The 20,049-nt window shown below is 41.5% G+C and overlaps 1 long non-coding RNA gene across 1 annotated transcript; it reads right to left on the bottom strand.

Moving 5' to 3' along the window:
* Positions 1 to 15,567: 15,567 nt before the first annotated feature.
* On the bottom strand, positions 15,568 to 18,423 carry LOC125483262. Its single transcript, XR_007262206.1, has 2 exons — positions 18,250 to 18,423; positions 15,568 to 16,158 (listed from the first exon to the last, which is right to left on the bottom strand). It is a non-coding gene; the product is annotated as an uncharacterized LOC125483262 (long non-coding RNA).
* Between the last annotated feature and the right edge of the window lie 1,626 nt (positions 18,424 to 20,049).

Raw genomic sequence — 20,049 nt, 5'->3', positions numbered from 1 at the left:
AGGAGAATCAGAGGATATAGAAAGATTTCTACCACTGTAAAGGGATGGTGTTGGGGAAATAGATGAAACTTTGTTTTGCTGTGTTTTAAGATCTTGCAAATAGTGTTTGATATTTAGATAGCTTGATTTTTCTCCTTTTGTGTAATATACTTCTATTTTATTATTCAAGAAGATCTGAATCTTGTGTGCCTGTGTTTCAGTGAATGATTACCTTAACCAAAACAAAAGATCTAGACTTCATTCTAGCATTAGACTTGTCAGGTAGTAACATCAGCTCTGATCATAACACTATTTCGATCAGATCAAAGTTTGCAAACTTGCTTATTAGAGTTACTTCCTGGGTTATGATAACCAGAAAAAAGCAGCTGAAATCTCTCTGTGAAAGATTGTGTTATTATGCTGATTGTGAGGGATAAAAAAGTAATTACTTTAGAAACAATGCAATGCTGAAGGTTATATTTTCTGGACTTTAGAAGCAAGAGAGGTGATCTCAATGAAATGTATAGAATTTGGGGAGGGCTTAACAGGACCATCACTAAAAGGCTTTTTTCCCTCCTCAGCTGGTGAGTCTAGAACATGGATCAAAGTCAGTCCCAGGTTAAGACGTCAGCCATTTAGAAATGAGATGAGAAATTTCTTTGTTCAGCATGTGATGAATCTTTGGAATTATTTTCCAGAGGAAACTCAGTTTTTGTGTAAATTCAATACAGCGATTGATCAATTTTTGAGCTTTAAGGAAATCGAGGGATGTTGTGGTCGCGCCAGAAAATACATTGAAATAAAAGTTGTGCTATGCTTTTTTTCATTGGTGGAGCAGCCTTGAGGGGCCATATGGAAATATCTGCTGATCCAGCAATAGAAGACTGCATTGGGGTTCCTCCGTGAAGAGCCTTAGTCTTATGTAGAGTGACAAAAACAGAAATTGCTAGAAAATCTCAGCAGGTCTGCCAACATCTGCAGAGAGAAATCAGAACTAATGTTTAGGATCTAATGACCCTTCCTCAGAATTGATGGTAACTATGAAAATGTTGGTTTATATGCAGAAGATAGGGTGGGGTGCAGGGGGAGGGGGATCCCTGCACCCTTCCAGACTCAATATCGAGTTCATTAATTTTAGGGCTTGTGCTCTCCTCTGTCTTTACCCCATTTCCCACAAAACAGGCCTTGTTACCACATAGTCCACTATTACACATCACCTACTGTTAGCCATTAACAGTCCACATTAATGGCTGTTCATCCTCCTAGCCAAAACGTTATCCACTGCTTTGTCTGTCCAAATGCTCCTCTCTGTTTTGGGCTCTATCCCCACCTATTGTTTATTCCTTATCCCCTCCCCCACTTCATCTTCTGCATATAAACTAACATTTTCCTACCTAGCATCAGTTCTGAGGAAGGGTCACTCGACCTGAAACATTAACTCTGATTTCTCTTCACAGATGCTGCCAGACCCGCTGAGCTTTTCCAGCAATTTCTATTTTTGTCTCTGATTTACAGCAACTGCAGTTCTTCTGGTTTTTACTTATGTAGAGTGATATGGGCTTGCCATCCCGTGCACATTAGATTTGACAAAGTGGAAGTGTTGTGCCGAATTGACACAGGTGCTGAGGCGTCAACTGTTACCCACCAGTTTTTCCAAGAGCATCGTGCTGAGGGGTGTGATCTGTTTGATGTCTTTTTCTTCGTGCAAGTCTTTATTTTACGGAGGTGGAACATTCTTAATCAAGGTTACATCAGGTGCTCCTTATCTGTCCTCAATTACACTTTTCATGACATCGAGCTTTGGTAATTTGTGACCTGATAGATACTCAAATGGAAGGAATGAATTTGAGAATGCCCATGGTATTAGGGTGGAATATGTTAAAAGATGTCTGTTTATCCCTGGAAGACATGAATAGTGACCAATCTGAGCAGCACATTACAAGGTTTGCATATGGAGTTCAGGGGTATTTGACCTTCCTCCTTGCACTCAATATCTATTAGCTTGTACAGATTTAGAACTGTTGAAGTAGCAGACAATTTGGCTGTTCTTTTACCCACCCACAGCATCATTGTCTCTGAAGGTTTGTGCCAACCGTCTCTAGCTGGTAAACATAGTCTTTGACAAACATCACATGTCACATGTAGCTTGAGCTCCTGCTTGGTATAATGCTGGAAGTCACCCTCATCACTGTGGGAGTAAAGGCTAGGACACCCATGCAGATGGCCAATTTCACCAATAAAAGGTGTTTACCTTCAACTGAGTTTGCACATTGCTATTTTAATACTTGCACTGCCGTACAGGCTGAGTTAACTGGAGGAGATATCTTGAACCTCATTTTAACGATGGTGAGTAGAAGGATACCCAGAGGAGGCAGCTTGTTTCTCCTCTCTGCAAGTGTGGGACAACTTGCAGTAAAGGTGATGATGACATTGGGTATTGTGATCTGGTGAGTGAAAAGAACGTGACTAAAGATGACATTTGGTAAAGATTCCTTACCACCGGACCCCTCACCATCTCTGGGAGGAAGTTCAGGACTTCTTGCAGAAGTCTTTGCAGTGAAATGTCATTCTAGAGTCATAATCCTTGTGAGGAAGAAAGACAGAAACCTGAGATCTGTGTCAATTACCAGGCACCGAACACAGAGATTCATAATGATGCTTACTGTATATCTAAGTTTGAGGAAGCATTAGAAATTCTCAAAGGTGCAAAGTATTTCTGTAGTCTCAATTTAGCCCCCAGTCATAACGAGGTGCCCATTACTGACCAAAACGTTGAAAAACTGGCATTCCAAACTGTTACCACAGAACTTTAAGAATACATAAGAATGTTACTTTCACGATGGATAAAGCTTTTGGACTCTTAATTTTCAGTTCCTCCTTTCGTATCTGGAATGTACACTTCAGCTTGGTATTTGAGGAAGCCCTTAAATGACTAGACAGAATTTCAGCCCATTTGCACTTTAAGTTGAAAGTAAGTCAGAGAAGTGCTAACAACGCGAAAGTACGGTACCTTGAGTACTTTTGTGGAGGGCAAACATTACTCCTGATGTGAGAAAATCTGAGCTGCACAGGAATGGCCTCAATCTCAGATGGAAAGAGAACTGTATGGATTCATGGTGCAGCAAGTTACTTTAGGAGGTTTGTGCCATGCTATGCAAAGTTGGTTGCCCTGCTACATAATTTACAGAGGAATCCAGGGAATGCTGAAGGAGCCAATGGGATAGGATGCACATGACATTCACAGAACATTACAAGGAGTTGGACCCCAGTATGCAATGGCTCCTTTTGCATTCTTAAGCAGAAACTTGTTTTATTACCTGTTCCTGGCCACCTAGCTATCTATCTTCCCTTCTTACTGGAAATGGAAACCACTTTCCCAAGTCTGTGGTGGTACTTTTACAGGTTCAAGCACAGAAAAGACTAATTATCACTTGTGCCACTCAGTCTCTCAAGCTGAATGAAAGGAATATGCAAAATAGCTGCAGCATGAAGTTCAAATTGCTAGTTTTGATGTGGGCTCTTTCCCAGAAGTTCAAGGACATTCTGGTCAGTGTAGTTTGAAGTGTTTACCAGCAACATTCTCGTCAGCTACTTGCAAACTTCACCAACTTGGGAGCAACAGAGATTCAACGAGCTGCTGAGCTCACACAGTTTCAATTCTAGATCTGAAATAGGTCAGACAAAAGTAATGCAAATGCTAATTCCCATGACTGCCAGAGGAAATGGTAGAGATGGGTGCAATTACAACATTTAAAAGACATTTGGACAGGGACATGGATAGTAAATGGTCACAGGGATATGAGCCAAATGCAGGCAAATGGGACTAGTTCAGTTTAGAAAACCTGTTTGGCATAGGCAAGTTGGGCTGCAGGACCTGTTTCCATCCTGTATGACTCTGTGATCCTATTAGAAGTCTGACCAGGAGAGAGAAGACAGTTGTATGATCCCGTGGCTGACTCTATTCATGCCACAAGTCATAGGCATAATTTTGATCATTTATTTTCATCATGATTGTAACACATCTGAGGGAGTCTAAACTGGTCCAAAAAAGTGTTGAGGTGCTGGAACAGGATCAGGGGCAGGATGAAGTTCTCTATTGGCAGGTTCATGACAAGGAGAGAAAGAAGGGTGAAGCAACTCACCCTCCCTCACAGCCTCTAGCATCAAGTGGTAAGTGCAGTTCATGATCAAGTGGGACACTAAGTGACAGAAATGACAACTAGGCTGATCAGGGAGTGGTGTTACAGGCCCAGGATAGCTCCTGCTGTTTGTGCAGACTGTCAAAATTGAGAGAGATGTACTTTGGTAAAAGCAGGGAAGCAGCTTCAATGAGAACCCTGGTCGCAAAGAGGCCTAGAGAGATACTTGCAATGGGTTTTACAGTCCTTGACCCGAGTAGTAACAGGTCTGAACATGTTCTTGGAATCATGGACATGTTCACACATGCCACCTCCGCCCGCCCGCCCCCCCTCCCCCCCGTCTATCTCCAGATGGCCTCAATTATAACCAGGGTGTTCGTATATGATTGGTTTGTCAATTTCAGTGTCCCATGTTGAATTCACAGTGACCAGGGGTGCATCTTTGAGACTAGGATCCTAAATAAGATCTTAACGGAGAAGATCTTTGCAAGGTCTCTGGTTTCGCCAAGAGCCACAACAGCCCCATCATCTGGAGGATAATGGATGGGATGAAGATTCAACCATATTGTGCATGACTGCTTGAGGTTCTTGATACTTGAGTGTAAACAAAAGTTGCATAAATTGGTCCACGCTTGTATCAGCACCTCAGATTCTTCCACCAGCTATTCCCCACACAATCTATTCTTTGGACAAGATCTAGTGCTTCCCATGGACCGTCTCCTAGGACTTACCACACCTGCTGATGGGATGGCCAGGTGAATGAATGGATAGCCAAGCATCCCACTAGGCCAAACCAGGTGTTCATGATGACATCCAAGCAGATGAAGAGGGAAGCATTGGGAAGAACAATGCTGCACAATTGCAGGGCTGACAGGACTGACCCGCCAATCAGGATAAGAACAGGAGTATCAGAGGTCAGAAACAGATACAGGGTTCCTAGGAATAGCTGGATGGCAGCCTTGAAAAGTTGTTCACAAAGAGGAACTGCTTAAAATGATGTGGAGGCAAAGAGCTCACTCATTGATGTTGTGGAACCACCAAGTGTCAATGGATGATGGTTCGAGTGGAGGCAGGTAGTGATCTGAAACCCTGGAGTGACCTTTGTTTTCTGAATCCAGGGAGTGCATCCAGCGTGGAGAGGCCTACATCTGCCCTAGGAAATGGTACAAAGAGGTGGCAACTGAAACAAGTTCTTCCAATCATAAAACTCCTGGAATCCTCACCTCTTCGACCCCAGTGTGGGTGATCCCATGGGAAGCACCAGTACAGAGAGGAGGTCGCGAAGGTCTTCTTGAGAAAATGCTGAAGGCCACCCCCTACCCTTACCTTGTGCAAGAAGAGAATGCAATGGACCTGAACATACTAGCCACCATGTCTCAAATGGACCTGATTGTGCACACAACCACTTCACCAGACAGTCACAGTGTGCTATGTGTAATTGTCAGGATGACAAGTCTTAAGCAGGGAAGTGCGTTGAGTGGCCTCCAGCAGAAGCTGATGATGGTGGAAGAGGGCACTGAGAAGGACAGTTAGGTGGTCCTTGTGGATCCTCCCTGGAGAAAGAGGTGCTTTTGTCAGACTGCATTCAGAGTGAGAGGCCTCATAATTGAGAAAGGGAGAGAGAGAATCCAGTGTAAATACCCTGTTTTCCTAGTTTAGCGTTAATTTATCTGAATGTTTTTCAAGAAAACGGAATATAGAATACCTGCTTCATAATCTTCAAGCCATCAGTGTACTTAAATCTTGTGTTACAATTTATTTTTAGATTTTTTTTTCTTTGATAAACTATTCTCTGCCAAGTCAATCACCGGGTACATGGCACACCCATATTTCTTATGTTGACTGCTTTCAAATAGCTAATACTTGTATATAGTTTCTCTTCAATCCGAGTCCCATCCCATGATAACACCCTCCTCCCTTAGCAGTACTTTCTAAGGCCTGAGTTCTACTGCCCTCAAAGACAAGGACTACAGACAAATGTTAGCATCACCACCTGCAAGTTTCCCTTTGAAGCCACACGCCATCCTGCTTTGGAACAACGTTGCTGTCCCTTCACTGTAGTTGGGTGAAAATCCTGGAGCTCCCTTTCTAATAGCATTGTGTGTGTGCCCACACCAAATGGACTGGTGCAATTGAGGAAGTGACTCATCCCATTATCTCCTCAAGGGCAATTAAGGAAGGGGCAGAAAATGCTGAACTTGCTAGTGATACTCTCATATATTCCATGATCAAATTAAAGAAAGTGGTGTATTTTGTTTCGTTGGTTGGAAGACAAATCAGGTTCATGGTGCATGATGGGATTTCATCAAGATAATTGAAGCTTGAAGATATGCAAACTGTGTCTGTAAGTCAATGATGTTTGCAAGCACTTTTCCTTTGTTCTGTCTTGTAGCTTTTATCTGGCAAGGCAGACTCTTCAGATGTTATCAGAGGGCAGAGATAACAATCCAAAGTAGGTGTGTTGTTTCCGTATTTTAGACATTTTCTAGCATAAAAATGTTATGCCATTGTTATAAAACTCAGTATGATCCGTCCTTATTCCCATATGTTTCCACTAGAATTTTAACTCATTCCTTCATGGCTGAACTTTTATTACTCACCTTCTATAGACCTGACCTCCTCCAAAACTCTGCTGTCTAAATCCTAACTCTCACCAGGTCGCACTCATCTATCACCACTGTGTTCATTGACCTACATTTGCTCCAATACTATGGCGAGGCCTCAGTTTTAAAATTTTCATCTTTGTTTTCAAATCTCTCCAGACTCTAAACCATCACCACCTTTCCCCACCAAGCCTAGCTGCCTCCACCCAACTCCCAATGCCAAATCTCCATCGTATCCTCCAGGTCTGGACTCCTTCACATCACAGGTTCACATCACTCCACTGCAGGCAGGGATGGAAATGTGCCATGGTCTATATTTTACAGTTCCTTCTCTGAGATTCTGTCTCTCTTGCCTCCTTTTAAGATGCTCTTTAAAACCCACCTGTTTGTTCACCTGTCCTAGCATCTCCTGATGTGGATCTGTGTCAAATTTTGTTTTATGATATGTCTGTGTTAATATACTATATTCGAGTCACAACATAAATACACATTATTGAATTATACAGAGAAGTCCCTTGATCCATTCAGTTGGAAAAACCATTTGCTTCTCACAGTCATACTTGTACTAGTCTCATTCATTTCAGTGATTGTTTTGGTATTTAAATAGGCAAATTTTAATGCTGATTGGTTGACATTTACACAACATGGAATATGATTAAACTCAGCACATCTCGACCACATGTGCAAACTAACGAATTTTACTGGTATAAATGTAGAATGTCCTACCGATGATTAAATTCTCAATGCTATGAAATATACACATTATACTAAACCTGCAGTCCTCGGTGTAGTTGTTGTTTTGCCTTTTTTTTGCAGTGCTGTGAAATGATTCTAGGTCAGTGCAAAGATGCCAGGATAAATTGATTTCACTGTTAAATACTTAAGTCCACCTATATTAGACCCTTCCCAAACAATCGCCTTGATTCACTTCAGCTTCACTTAGAGTGAAATGTCATTTTGAACTGCTCGAGTAATATACTTTTGCAACTTAGATACTTGATAAACCTGGTAATAATTGATATTATGCAGAATATTGTATTTGCATACAAACTCTTGCAGGCTTGCCTCATGTAAATGTCATCATTGTTCAGAAATCTGAAACATTTGCTGGGAATTTGGTTTTACAAATTTAATTTTTTGGGTTTAGTGTAGGAGTAGGAATCTGCCATCGACATTTCTTGAGTCTGTTTTAACATTCCACTGGATTGTTGCTGGCTCATAGGTGCACTCTCTGCTGTTGCCTTTATTTCATATCCCTTGATATCCTTAGTCAATAGCTATCATTACCTACTCTGAGATATCTGTCCTCATCACCATCCAGGTAGAAAAATCACACTGTGTCATGGATTCTACATAACACACGTGACATCCTGAAGAAATATACAGTGGCTGAATTTCACTTAGGTATTTCAGGGAATGATGTGCTCATCCCTGCACTGTTTGAATCTGTGCTACAAATGTAGACAGATAAGAAAGAATGTGCATTTATGTAGTGTCTTTCAGGATGCCCCAAGCACTTACTAGCCAATGAAGTACTTTTTGAAGTGTAATTATTGTTATATTATTGTAAGACATAAAACAACCTGAGTACAGCAAGTTCCCACAAACAATGACCAGTCCGTCTGTTCTTTTAGTGAGTATTGGCTGAGAGATAAATATTGTCCAGGGGACCAGGATAACAGACCTGCTTTTCTTCAATAGTGCTATGGGATCCATAACATCCATCTGAAGTGAGTTCGGTTTAATTTTTCATCTGGAAGACAGTATCTCAGAGAGCGCAGCACTCCCTCAGTACTGAACTACAGAGTCACTAGATGTTGGGTTTGTCTTTGGAGTGGGACTGAACCCATAACTTTCAGGCTTGCAGACCTGAAATCAATATGATATCATATATATGCTGAAAGCATGCAAATAACTGCAAATTACTTCTGTTCAATCTTCATCTCAAAGCTTCCTATTGGTTTTTTTCTTCTGTAATAAACCCTGTCTTGAGGATGATGACTTTAGATGCGGTATAGTTTGCATAGGCAGAAGGAATTGCACAGTGTATCACTGTACTTTGCTTTCAATATACAAACATTTTCTGGTAAGTGTTTGGAGGCTATTTAACCTAGTAACACTTCAAAGCCCAACTTTCATATAATGCAAATTAAAACTGAAATGGAGCAGAGGAATGGGACTAACTGGCTTACTCTGCAGAGAGCCACCATAAACCTGATGGGCTGATTGTCTTCCACCTTTGCCCTGTTGACTCTATGAACCAATGCACACTTTCAACAGATGCTCCTGGAATTGAAACTGACCCTCTTTCACATCAGTGCTGCTGACTTCACTGAGAGGTGTCTCTCCCAGTTTCTTGTTACTACATTTAACAAGCTTTTATATTATAGGATGTGAATGGTCATTCACCACTACTAATTGTCTAAATCCCTCAGCCATTTGTGGTGATGAAGCAATTCCCTGTGAGTTGTGAATGACCAGAATATCCTGCATGGTTTGCTCTGTTCCGCCATTGGCTTCATGACAATGGCAACTCATGCTCAACCTTTTGTGACTCGAAACAAAATGTTGAATTTGTACATTAATTACCCATTTAATTTGTACATTAATTACCCATTTAATTTATGCAGAAAGTGAAATCCCCTAATTAACAGTGTAAAGACTAATTTAACCATAAGGTTAATAATAGCCAATCAACCTCTCTGGCCCAGAAAGAAATCTGATAATCCTCCCAAGTTGTAAATTGTCTTTGGAGGTTTTACAAAAGTAGCAAAAATACCCATTCTGCTATCTGACTCTTTTCTACCTGTCTCTCCTCATACAAGCTTTCATTTCTTCTCTTTTTGTCCTGATTTGGATCTAATTCACCAGATTTCCTTTTCCACTGAGCCACTGTTTCTTTCTCAAATTTTAATTCTCATTGGTTGAGGAGATAGAGTGTTGGTCTTTTTAGTCACTGAGGTCCCAGATGCTCCATTGCTTTCACTGCACCCTTATAGATTCACACTCGCGGTGAGCTTCAGTTTAAAAAAAATGTTAGAAAGTAGTTGTAACACAAACTTTATGCTGGTATGACGGCAGTGAAGTAGTGCTTCTAAACCTGGGGCTCGTATGCTCTATCTGCTTTTCTTTTCTTGTTTATCTCTTTCCCCCCCCGCCGCCTTCCAGTCTTCTCTCATTTTTTTCCCCCTCTTTTATTTTACTTTATTTCCCTTTGGTGAAGAGCTCAGTCATAGCGACAACATCGACAGGGCCCAGCAGTGCAGACCCATTGCAGCAATACTGGAGGCAAGTTTTCTGCAATGTCAAGGTGGACTTAGCGCTGACTCATGGCTGCTGCTGGGGGAAATGAGTTTGGGTTCCTGATGGCATCTGTGTCCAGCACAGATTCATGGTGGCAGCAGCAGAGGTGAGTTTGGGGGTCCAGTACAAGATCTGATGGCATCAACAACGGCTGCATCAGCAAGGTGGGCCCAAAGCAGACTCGTGGCAGCAGCGAGTTTGGGCTGGTGCATTGGTGATTGCTGGACCTTGCCAATGCAGGTGCCACCAAGGACTTATAGCATGGGTCAGTGGAGACAAGATGGCACTGAAGAGTGGCAACTTTTGTTCCAGCAACACGGTGAAGGACTGAAGTTAGACACTATTTCTTCAGTTTCCTGCCTTTATATTCTGTTTTAACATGGCGCCAGAGAGTGGAGACACTATACAACATTTTTATAGCAAGATATAGGTGACAATACATAAATCAAATCAAATATAGATTCCCCCACTAGAGCAAGCTCTGGACCATTATATTTCAAAATTATGTTTTTGTAGATTATCTGCAGTGCAATTACATTTCTTAAACAGTCAGGATAGTTTAAACATTTGATTAGTTAAGAAGGTACAGCAAAAATACATGAATTCAATTGCAACAAATATTTTATGTGAACATATTTAAGTGAAATTAATTTAACAAGCTGATTAAATGATTTGAATTTAACAATCCAAGACAGCTGAATGTTATTTTGTATGTATTTAAATGCTATGGAGTGTTTACTGGGACCACAGACACAAAGGAAATGGAGCTGTATCATTGATAGAAGACAAGTAAACAACAGTCAATTAATGTCACATTTTATCTCTCTCTCAACTGTCTCTTCATCTACCTTTCTTGTTCTACTTTTCTCCACATACATGATGTTTCAAGTCAGCAGTCCAGCAAGTCTTCAGAAAATATTACTAACTCAAACAAAAACAGAAGTTGCTGGAAAAGCACAGCAGGTCTGGCAGCATGTGAAGAGAAAGCAGAGTTAACATTTCGGGTCCGGTGAGCCTTCCTCAGAGTGTCTCTTCACAGATGGCACCAGACCTGCTGAACTTTTCCAGCAACTTCTGTTTTTGTTTCTGACTTACAGCATCCTCAGTTCATTCAGTTTTTACTGAGGCAGATTATGGCTATGGGAGGTGAGCCTGTTTAAAGACATTACTGTTCACCTAGTCTTCCAGAAAATAATTTCTTTCATTTCTGGAAAATGGGCAACATCTGAAATCTTCACAATGTTTCTTGAACTGCTGAGTATTTCCAGCATTCTCTGCAGTTACTATTCACCCAATTAGAAATTTCAGTCCATCCTCCAAATTACAGGGAAATAAAAATGCTTCACATGACCTTTATAGTGGAATAAAAGTGGTAAGCTCATGCATCTCTTCAGCCAGGTGCGAGTTTGAATCTCACTGCAAAGGCCGAGCCTGTAATGCAGGCTGACACTCAGTTTGACTGGAGAAACTACTACACTGTTGGAGGTGCTGCCTTTCAGATGAGATGTGAAATCTAGGCCCTTCTGCCCCCACAGGTGGCCATTTCAGATTCCACAACTGCTATTTTGAAGCAGAGGATGCAACATTTCTGCAGACTCCTGGGCAATCTTTGTCCAACAGCCAAAACTGCAATGGGTATTGTCTGGCTCATTGTAACACTGATGTTGTGGCAGAGAGTGATGGGTGTAGATTTGGCTGCTGTTTTTCTTTACCTGTCCACACTTCAAAAGTTGCTCTTTGGCTATGCAGCACTCTGGGGTGTCCTGAGGTTAGAAATGCTGCTTCACAAATGCAAATTCTTTTTCTTTTCTTCTCACAACAGATCTATGCCTTATCAGTCTGTAGTTCCCTCAGGGAGGGGAGGGAGAAGCTGAGGAATTAGAGAAGCACTGGAAAATCATGAAGGAAATGTGTTTGAAGGTTAATGGAGCTCTTAAACTACTTCTGCATTGTTCAATTCTTCATGTTGCTACCCTCCTACAATGTCAGCTCCTGATTTTCAGTGTTTGCTCAATAGCAAGCATGGCAGGATCCCCAGTTCTGGAATTCCCTTCCTATAACTTTCATGGCACTCCCTCATCCCTCAAGATTCTCCTTGAAACCTACATAATTAATTTTCCCACACATCTCCTTACATGGCTCAATGTCAAGTTTTGTTTGTAACCTCTCCTGTTAAGAGTCTTGGGCCATTTTAGCAGCTTTCAAAATAAAATAGTTGAGCTATTAACAGAACAACAGTCTATAAACATAGAAATAGACATGAAACCTACATAACTAACTTCCTTTCCAGGAAACTGGCTTCTATAAAGTCCAAAGCCTAACAGGTGTGCTGTAGCACAGTGGTAATGCTGTTGGCCAATTAAGCCATCAGCTCAAGCAAATGTTCTCCAGTTGATGGAATTAACTGCAGTTAGTAAATCTGCAATATAAAGCTAGTGCTTGACCACAAGTGTTATTGATTGCTCTTAAAAAAGCAACATAATCTGGCTTAATGGCTACATTTCACAAGGGGGACTACATGTGACTCCACACTGCCCTCTGAAATGGTCTAGTAAGCCACTCAGTTTAAGCACAGTTACACATGGGCAATGAATGCTGGCCTTGCCAATAAAGTTCACATCCCTTCAAAGAATCAAAAACAAACCATACAGTTTTCCCCTCCCAAGAGTTATTAATTAATTCCCAAGTGAATTAATTGGTGGTGTTTGCCCTGGAAAGATACTCGTCCCCTTGCCATCTCAGCAAGTTCATGCTGGGAAAGAAGATCCATTGGCAACTTTCCCAATGAGCCCATAATTAAGGCCTTTAATGATCAATTAACACAAGCCACATTTGGGCCTCAAAGCACTGTAGGCTCCATTAGCTGCCTTCCTGGCAGATTGGAAGCAATTGATTTCCCAAGTGAGAATCCAGGGTGACCTAACAGCTGAGGAAATGTGGGCCTCCATTTGCCCCTATTGGGGGCACATCAGGGGAAGGCAGGGGAAGGAATAGAGGCAAAGGGGTGGTTGCTGAAGGCCACACCTCCACACTTGCCTCCATACCCCCAACCATCCTCACTTCAAAACACCCATTCAGAGAGACCTGAAAGAAAAGGAGATGCCCTTTTGGCAACTGGGTGACCTGTGAGGCATCCAGAATGATCTGTAGAACCCAGATGCCAGCCTGATTGGCTGGCAGGCTTCTGATGAAGCAGGCCTCAATGCCTGTGATTCGCTAAGAAGCTCTCCAGTCCAATATTATTTAAGTTGGTTGAAACTTGACTGGCAAGCTTTCTTGTGTCACGATAGTGGTAAAGTATGGACTATCAATTTTCAACTTCCACCACCTAGTTTTAATACCTTAGAGCTCCGTGGAATAAAATGGTTTCAAACAGGAACAGATGCAGTTCTAAAATGGCTTCAGAAAACACCTGACCACAGATTGAGGCAAGGTCAGGAAATCAGTAAAGTGTAGAATAAATTAAGCTGCCTGAACTGAACTTCCTATTTTACCCGCAGTCATTGAAACTAGTCAATTGAGTCAGGAGTCAAGAAACTTGCATCTCCTGGCTATGCCTTTTTGAAGAGTTGCATAAACTGAACACAAAATTGTTACCTACAACTATTCAACTTGTAAAGTCAATGGAGTCAAGCTCAGGAATACACAAATGAATCATGTTTATTGAATTGGAGAGAACTCAGAAAAGACTTACCAGGACTGGAGGGTTTGCATTATAAGGGTAGGCTGGGACTTTTTTCACTAGAGTATAGGAGGTTGAGGGGTGACCTTAGAGGTTTATACAATCATGAGGAGTATAGATAAGGTGAATGGCAAAAGGTCTTTTCCCTAAGATGGGGGGAAGTTCAAAATTAGACAGCATATTTTTAAGGAGAGAGGAGAAAGATTTTAAAAAAGGGACCCGAGGGGCAACTTTTTCCATAGTGGTTTGCATGTGGAACAATCTGCCAGAGGAAAAGTGGTATATGCAGGTACTGTCACAATATTTAAAAAAACACATTTGGACTGGTACATGAATAGGAAAGGTTTAGAGGGTTTAGTCTCCTGCAGGCAAGTGGGATTAGTTTGGCATAGGCAGGTTGGACCAAAGGGTCTGTTTCCTTGCTGTATGACTATGAGCAGCTGAAAGAGACAGGATGTGTAGCAGCAAGGACTAGATCTCTCTCTCGTTTCTCTTCGCCTCTTGAAAATTAGCACTGTTAATTGGGGAAACATGCCTTCACTGACAAGGATTCTGCAAATTTGCTTAGCTGATGGGATACAATACTTCAACTAAATATGAAGGCTCCAGGTTCAACTATAACAATCCAAGAACTCCTAAGAGTTTGACTTTTTCAAAAAAGTTGTTCTTGATCTTCCTTTTTGTGCTAGTCATTCACTCCTTAAGCTTCATACCCTGTCTGAGTATATTTGATTTATTATTTTCCTTGGGGTAGTTGATAATGAAACAGCTCATTCTTTCATAGAAGGAAAGCTTGCAATTTACTCCTTAATTCTGATCTAGTGACAATATTTCAATTGTGCTAAAAAGTATTAGAAGTATTTGTTGCAGCTGCCTGAGGGGGTTTAAAACAAAGGGAGCCAATTCACTCCTCCTGACCTGGTCATTACTCTCCTGGTGGGACAATGGCAACTGAATATGCTCAACCCTGCACTCAGTCTGGACAATAAAACTTCAGCCAGAGTGTGTGATATCATGTTACCATGAAATGTCTGGATTTATTGGTGTGGCTCCATTGATCTATAAGGTTTAGATTATCTCCTGAGTGGAGGTTTCTATAGCTGCACTATGTTTATGCTGCTACCCAACTGCCACTCAGAAGGATTTTAGTATCTTTTGCTGAGCCTTTTGTCAGTTGAACTGACAATTCACAGCAAGGCCATTCAAGCCATCATGTCCTTATCAGCTCTTTGAAAGAGCTACCCAATTAATCTCAAACCACACTTTCCCCATAGCATTGCAAGGGTTTTATTTCACTTCTATCTCATTCCCTTTGGAAAGTTGTTATTGACTCAGTACATGAAAGGCTCCTCATATGGTTCTTTTGCTAATCATCCCAAATCTGTCATTTGGTTACTGAGACCTCTGCCTGTGGGAGTGATTTCTCCTTATATACTCAAAGTGAAATCTCATTGTTTGACAGTTAAAAACTGAGTACCACTTCACTGGAAACTCCTTTGAATTAGATTATTGCCCTCTGAGTGCCAGCAGATATCTGCTCTATCATTGCATGAACAAGCATCTAGTAAGTGATGCTTCAAATTTCTATTGTTGACAATTGGAAAATCCCTTCCATGATGACTTGCATTGTCTGTTGAAATGTCTACTTATTCTGTGCCAGTGACTTTACCATCAGCAACAATCAGACAACCAGTTTTTGCTGGCAATAATCAAAGACAACAACTAAATTCCCTTCTGTAAAGAGAGCTTTCAAATCTGTAATGAAACTAAAATGGCTATAATGAGTGTCAGGGCTTTGAGTTAATGTCTTATCCCAAAGGCAGCAATCTCAATAGCTCAATATCCTTAGTTGCAACACAAACACCTTGCATTTACATTTAATGTACTAAAATACCTAGGCCATCACAAAACAATTACCAAGTAAATTTTGACACCAAACCATTTTCAAGATGGCAGCTGTGGCACATAGGAAGTGTTCGGACTCTGTGCTCGTACTCTCCTGTTCACCTGGCCGGTCGCATTTTGTTTTTCTTGTTTCTTAATTTCTTTGTGTCAAAGTTCACCTTTTCTGCGGCTGCGGTGAGGGAAGGTGGTTGCAAGGGCCTGCTGCAGTTATGGCAGCCTGGTGTATCCAGATATCCATCCCTCGTGGTCATTAGTGACCGGGGTTTTACTGGAGGCTCCACCATCGATGGGTCTGGCCTGTTCCTCCTGGTCGTGGTGCGGCAGCAGCATCCGGGTCGTTCCTCGTTTCTATGGCAGAAATATGGCGGCTTGAGGCGAGGATTGAAATGGTGACGACTTCAGCAGGTTAGTGGGGCCTCGTTGTAGTGGCGATGCATGTTGGCTTTGATGTGGTGGATCTGGCCTGCAAGTCCTTGCTTTGGCAGCCCTGACTTGCACCTAGCCCCATTCTCCCATCACTTCCACAGCCACTCCAGAAACCCAGGACCTGTGGAGGGAACAAAGGATGAACTTTGTCCTCATTTGTCTCAATGGCTTTTTAAAAAGTATCATTTCTAATTAAAATGGCACTGAATTGTGGCAACTTATATGCATCTCACTGTATTTTCATAAATACAAGTGACAAAAGATTGTTATTCTACACAAGATCTGAAGGCAGGTGGCCAAGCGTTTGGTGAAAGCTGTGATACAGAGGAGGAGAGGGAGGTAACAGACAGATAAGTGTAAGCAGATAATTTCAGAGCTGAAGGCCCAAGCCCCCCAGCGTTTGAGGGGGTTGAGAAAGTGCAAAAGCCCAAAATTAGAGCAGCTCAGGGTTCTCAGAGGGTTGTGGATCAAAGGAGGTTACAGAGATAGGGAGGAGTGAGACCATAAAGAAAATTTAAAAACAAGGATGAGGATTTAAACATTGAGGTACTGGTGCATTAGCTGGGATGTCATGCAAAAATCAATCATGGGTGGAGGGGTAAGTACAGAATCTGTAATAGAGTTCAGTGTTTCTAGTACATTAAACTATTAAATGGAGATTAATTCTGAATTAGAAGCTCTCAGCTTCTGCAAGATACTTATCTATAGCAGCACAATAAGTTACATACAATATATTACATTGCTGACTTGCACCTCACCCTATTCTCCCATCACTCCTGTCTCCACTCATTAGTTCCTGATCTGACAATGGATTGAATTTTAAAATTTGCATCCTTGGTCTTGACTTTATAAAGTCCTTCAGCCCCACAAACCTTCAAGATCTCTATATTCCCTGATTCTTGGGAAAATTTCCATTAGTCCACCATTGGGGGTTATGCCTTCAAGATCCCTCCTTAAGCCTGGCCATATCACTACCCTCTCCTAATCAAGACTGTTACCATCTATTAAGGACTGGTATGGATACTGGAGAACAAATTGAACTAGGTAATTGGGTGATCCTTATCAGGATCATTGGGGGCAGGGGGAAGGTGGGAGAATAGATGATCATTGGTTGGTCAGATAAAAACCAGTTACAAGTGAAAGCACTGCTGGATATGATAAGACAGCAGTAAGTGAAGCATTGGGTGAAAATTGGGTATATATACAGAGAACAAGTTTTTGCTCCTAATTCTGCTCCTGTATCTTATGGCCTTATCAGTTTGAGTAGAGTTGAAATAAAGCTAACTAAAAAGGTATGAGCCTAGACTGTCAAACCCATACCTCACCTAGGTTGTTTAAACATCAAGACACTAAACACCTACTTCTCTAACCCAAGCTTTTGACCAACTGTGCCATTGGCTGAATTAAATTTTATCCAATGTTCCTCTGAAAGGGGAAGACATCCTACTACATCTGAGGTGCTATATAAATACATAGTTACCACTGATTGGTTCTTGAGTGAAATAGATTTGGTCTGTGTACTTTTATACATTATGGTGCTTGGTTTGTTGCATGAAGGAGCTGAGATGTGCCTATGTTTGTTGGTATCATTTTCCTTCCCAGAAGATTGCACATGGACCTCCACCTGTCTGTGGACAATTAGGAGGTCAGCTATAACCCAATACATCATATCTACCACCTGTTCACTTTTCCCTCTCCAATCCCTCCCCATCCAACATCCAGCTTGGTCTAGTGCCTGCTCTAATGTCATAGAATTATACAGCATAAGAGGCCACCATTTGGTGGCTCATGGCTGCAACTGATCTCCAAGCCAGCAGTCTTAGTACCATCCCCCATAACCAAGAATTTTCCATTGCAGATAAATTTCCTAATTCCCTTCAGAATGCCTAAACTAAGTCTCCTCCCTCACTCTCTGGCCACATTCTCTACTTTAACCACTCAGTTGCTTCTGCTTCTTTTGCAGAAGCAGTCATCAAGTCCAAGCTATTACACTTTTGATCCTTTCATTGGTGAAAGCAGCAACAATGTACAAGTTGAAACAAGAGCCATAAAGTGCTTCCTTTTCAATGGAAAGGTATTATTGCCAACCTGTAAAGCTAAACACTGGAATACAAGAAATAAGCTATATAGTACATTTCACCAGGATATCCCAAAATGTTTGAGCCATTGAAGTACTTCCATAGCAACAGCTATAGGAAATATATCAACTCACCAATCTCATTTGGCTGCACCTTCCAAAGCAATGACCACCACCACCACATAGGCCAGGAGTAGTAGATACAATGGAAACACTATCAGATTCCCCTTTAGCATCATGGCTTGGAACTACATTGGCATTTCATTCCTATCTGAAATAACTGCAGCAACCATGCACAGTACATAACTCAAAGCCAGTCCCCTAAACTGAGGGGATGCTAATCCCCTATTTATATTGGTCACAGGGCCTCCTAATTGGCCCATGTTAACAACCCCAATCAAGGAGCTCATAGTCAACAAGATCCACCTGGTTCCAATCATTACACTGTTAAGAGGTCAAAATCCTGGGAATCTTTTTCTAACAGCACTGAGAGTATCCCTACACCCCAAAGAATGGAGTCATTCAGGCAGACTGCTCACCAGCACCTTCTCAAGGAAAATTAGGGATGAGCAACAATTTCCAGTCTAACCAGTGATACCCACATTAGGTGAAAGAACATATAACATTTGCACACAGCAAGACTCCCACAAACAGCAATGTAATACTGGCCAGATCATCTGTTTTAGTAATATTGGTTGAAAGGTAAATATTGGCCAAGACATAATGAAGAATCCCACTATTCTTTTTCTTCTCGAGTTTGAGGTCCACTATCAGAAACATCTCAGTTCTCAAAATCCAGTCACAGTTATTCCACCCCAGTCTTCTCACACATTGACACATTGTCATACTGAATTTGTAAGTTAAGTCATTCCAATGTTTTGTGTAACAGTACGGTTTTGTAACACAACTCTGCATGAGAAAAGATTTGAAAATGTGCAATAATCACTGACCGTTGCCTCAAAGAATTCCTGACTTCATTGAATGTGTATGTGTGTGAATTACTCCATGCATTTTAACACAAAAACATATCTTCCTTGGAAATTAAATCCCTGAAGCTTTCAGACTTGTCAAATTTCACTTTTGAAAAGCAACAGTCACACAGTGTGAAAACTTGTCAACATTTTGTGCATGTGTTTTCACATTCTCTCATTCTCAGATATCTGAGATGCTGAGACAGTGGCTGCCAGAATTGCCAGCAACAGAGATTGGCTAATTCATGTTTTGATGGATGTTTAATTAAAATATAAAACATACACGTATTGGGAGATGTTACTTAGTTTCTTACGACAAGAAACAAGTTGATGAACATTGGTAATTATTGCAAGAGAATAGCAGGGCTGGGGAAATCAGGACTGTATGTTTTGCCACTAAAGTGTGTGTGTGTGCGCTGTCAACCATATGCATTGTGGTGGGATTTCACAGCCATCAAGTTCTCATCTCAGACTTCAAACCACAGATTGCGTCCCAGAGACCGGGCCCTTGCTGCTACACCACAAGATCTCCTTGTAGTTTGTAAATTTGTTGTTCAAAGAGACTGTTTGTATGATGTTTAAACTGACTCTGCTGAGCCTCTGCCACAATTTACTCTTTAAACAGACACTGTTTATCTTTAGCTAAATGTACAGATTCATTTATTACAAACCCTGCTATACCTCCTCTTCAAGCAGAGTTCCGCGGCTGACAACTCAGGCAGGGTCATCTGTCCATCAAGTCTGGGGATGGTGTTTCGGGACCATTTCCAGGTCCTGGTCTTGCTCTGGTGGTCAAGGCATGACCTTTGAGATCTTCCATAGATGGCAAAGTGAGAGGCAACCTAAAGGTCTGCCTTCTAATTAAAGATGCCAGGTGATTGCCCACATGCAGGGCAGATAATAGCCCAGTGGTAATTTTGTTAAACTGGTAAACCATAGACTCAGGCTAATGCACTGGACACAG

Source organism: Rhincodon typus, chromosome 6, assembly GCF_021869965.1.
Source record: "Rhincodon typus isolate 14 chromosome 6, sRhiTyp1.1, whole genome shotgun sequence".
Taxonomy (NCBI): Eukaryota; Metazoa; Chordata; class Chondrichthyes; order Orectolobiformes; family Rhincodontidae; genus Rhincodon; species Rhincodon typus.
Note: the sequence above shows the minus strand (reverse complement) of the source record. Positions and strands in the feature narration are given on the sequence as shown.